Source organism: Aplysia californica, unplaced genomic scaffold (genome assembly GCF_000002075.1).
Source record: "Aplysia californica isolate F4 #8 unplaced genomic scaffold, AplCal3.0 scaffold02973, whole genome shotgun sequence".
Classification (NCBI taxonomy): Eukaryota; Metazoa; Mollusca; class Gastropoda; order Aplysiida; family Aplysiidae; genus Aplysia; species Aplysia californica.
The window spans coordinates 1-3337 of record NW_004800243.1 but is presented as its reverse complement, the minus strand read 5'-3'; the positions used below and the strand labels follow the sequence as shown (position 1 = coordinate 3337).

The 3337-nt window shown below is 37.3% G+C and overlaps 1 long non-coding RNA gene across 1 annotated transcript; it reads right to left on the bottom strand.

The window, feature by feature from the left end:
- Nucleotides 1-1034: 1034 nt before the first annotated feature.
- On the bottom strand, nucleotides 1035-2908 carry LOC101857387. Its single transcript, XR_221303.2, has 3 exons — nucleotides 2839-2908; nucleotides 1937-1998; nucleotides 1035-1152 (listed from the first exon to the last, which is right to left on the bottom strand). It is a non-coding gene; the product is annotated as an uncharacterized LOC101857387 (long non-coding RNA).
- Between the last annotated feature and the right edge of the window lie 429 nt (nucleotides 2909-3337).

Sequence of the window (3337 nt, the reverse complement as noted above, 5' to 3'; positions counted from 1 at the left end):
CCCATGCCCGAGTGAAATAAAAATCTGAAAAAACAACAAGACAACACTCTTGGACAGAACAGCTGAGGTAGGCCATATCTCAGTCCTATCATTCAGAATCATGATTTAATCATAAGACATTTGGCTCTAGGATAATCATCACAGATATGGTTTGGTTTTATTTCGTGTAAGCTCAGATGACTACTCTCATTCGCAACAGCAGGTAAAATTCTAGAAGATAGTCATACATCGAAACTCATTTAGGCACTGAAAACCCAATACAACGAACCTGCGACAGCAAAACATTATGCACCCCACCCCCCCCCCCCCCCCCGCCCAATAAAGTAAAACAAAACAAGGAACAAGCACATTCTGATAAGGACAAACAAAAAGTATTGGACACAATCGCTCATCCAGTGAGAAAACAATAGTCTGTTTCGTAGGTGCTGTCCTTAACCAAAATCTTAATTTAAGTTTTATACTCAAAGTAAAAAGGAACTATCCTGATGTGACAGAACTGAAAGTAACAATACTGATGTAGAATTCAAACACACCATGCCTGAGAGAACTGAAAATTTCAAACATACATAAACCCCCCCCCAAAAAAACTCTTAGTCAGTACAGCTGAGGTAGGCCATATCTCAGTCCTATCATTCAGAATCATGATTTAATCATAAGACATTTGGCTCTAGGATATTCATCACAGATATGGCTTTCTCTATAACTGATGCGAAAACTTGAATTAATAATTAAAGATTAACAGTTCAATGAAATAATTCAAACAGTATCTTAAAGACGGCATTGAATGACCACGCCATCAGGATATCTGAGACCTGCGGATGACAATTTTACGAGAGTGCCCACTGTAAAGTTGAATAAGTTGGGTGGAAGTGCTTTTTCTTCACATGCATTTAAGATTCGGAACTCTCTCCTACAAGAAAAGCATTTATGTCATCAGTAGAAGAGTTTTTGAAGAAAAGACTTAGGAATACAAACACACAGCACAACATACCCCCCACAAGAAAAAAAATATTAAAAAATCCAAACCAAAATAAAACGCAGAAATCGAGCAAACATTTAACACAAAAAACTCACCAACAATGGAATCTGACTAGCAACAATGTGTTGGGAAGCTTTCTTGACGAGATCTTTCTCTTTCTGGAACATTTCGCTCTGAAACAGAAAAAAAACCCACAAACATTTAGAACATAACACACCACAGTTAGGCAGTGAATTGAGGCCCGTTGACGTGAATAATAATCATAAGACATTTGTCAAAAACCTACTCTCTTTAATTTGGGGTGTACGCTCTCAAAACATATTCACATGAGAAAACTTTCATTCCGACACACAGCCACCAACATAAACACTCTCATGGATGCATGCATACCACACTGGCACACATATGCATTAGCTCATGTTGGGAATAATGTTCAGTGTTAAATTCTTTTTTCTAAAAATCTTTCAGCATTCCTAATGTCAAAAATTCTTCTGAAAAGGGCAAGGCTCTACCTGATCTTTTCTTTATTTGCAAAGTTGTTTATACATTCAAAGATTTGTCCCAGAGAAGCATTTTATTCTTAGAAAATACACATTTGAACATTGACTTTTTCTTTACTCAAACCTTTCTACAGTACCAATCTAAAACATTGATCCTTGCAAAAAAACAAAAACAACAACAACAAAACCCAAAAGACAAAACCATCTCTTAGTCAAAACTTGTCTTGTGCTTTGCTCAAATAAATATTCCTCAGAGACTGAAGCACACCCTTGCCAAACAGATAACAATTGATCATCAAGTACCAGATCTGGGACAGACATCTGCTACCATGGTTTGCCATATTCCTTTGCTCCATGCTCCAAAAAGAACCAAACTATATTATCCTGGTCTTTCCCTGTCGCCCCAATCTGTCTAGGCTAGATAAATTAAACAACAGTTGTGAAATATTCCCCTCACCTCAGGCTCGGCGTGGCGTACATGAGGTTGAAAGACGTCTGGGTTGAAAGTGATGCTGAATTCTGTGACATGAAACCCAGAAATAGTTGTCAAAAAAAGATGTTATGGACATGTGACATTGTTAAGAACATGATACTACGGGTCAAAGAGACAAAGTCGGTTCTCCAACTACTACATTCAGCTCATTTGTGGCCACAGCTATCACACGGGGTGACATTTGGAGGTACAACGACCACACAGGGTGGAACCCAGCACCTGAAGCCCTTACAATAAAACAGAATAATCAGTGGTGCTGTCACAAATCCACCTGTGTCTTTAACTGAAATTTCTGTGACAAGGCCAAACTAAAGTTACTTCTGAAGTATAGCTGGGTCTTTCCACAATCTCACATTTACTGTACACGCAGAGGCCATATCTCAGTCCTATCATTCAGAATCAAGATTTAAATCATAAGACATTTGGCTCTAGGATATTCATCACTGATATGGCACTACATATACTCTGATGTAAGAACTTGTTCAAACAATACAGAAACATTAAAATAATGTTTGATAATAGCTGTAAAATAATTCTTGGCAAAGAAAAGACTTTACCTTCTACAATTTAAAAAACCCCCAATGCTCATTTCTGAACACCCTTTTCATACACAATGAAACAAGTCCAAACTCTGTTCTTCCCAGAAGGTTTTAAGTTTTACATCACCTCCAAATAAGTCATTATTGGTCTGACAAATTCAGGCAGTCATGAAAATCATGATAAAAATGTACACGATCAAAGCACAAAACTAAAGACGCCAACAGGGGTCAAAGCACCGGAAGTAATATAATGCTTCACTTGAGGACGGGACATTCACAATCTCTCTCTATCACATTTATAAGAGACATTTCAACGATCATGCTTACCTGTCTCCGACATGGAGCCTGAGGCTTCGGCAGCTTTGCGAACAATTTCTCGAGTGTCATCCTCCACTGTACCCAGGACAGAAAAATATAAACAAAAGATATATTAAAAAAATGGTCCATTCTCAATAATTTCAATAGATATCTAAACAGTCATATCTTTTAGAATCAAGTAAACTTATATGAGATATTTGGCTCACAAAAAGATCGTCATGTACGCGGTATTTAAAGCAAATATAGATTACTTTGTTAAAATGTTTTTTTTTACATCACGGCTGATTGCCTAACCTGGTGTTTGAGCTGACCGGATCAATAGACAAAACTAACAAAAACTGCACGAACCAGATAAATGTGAGATCCATTGGATTTTTAAGTCTAACAAATGTCCAAGCATCAAGTTTTACTAGAAAGTTAACGCGCAGATCATGCAATAACTGATGAGCTAGAAAAACGAACAAACAACAACTGTGAACACAATGCAAGACAGCGTGACAAAAAAAAA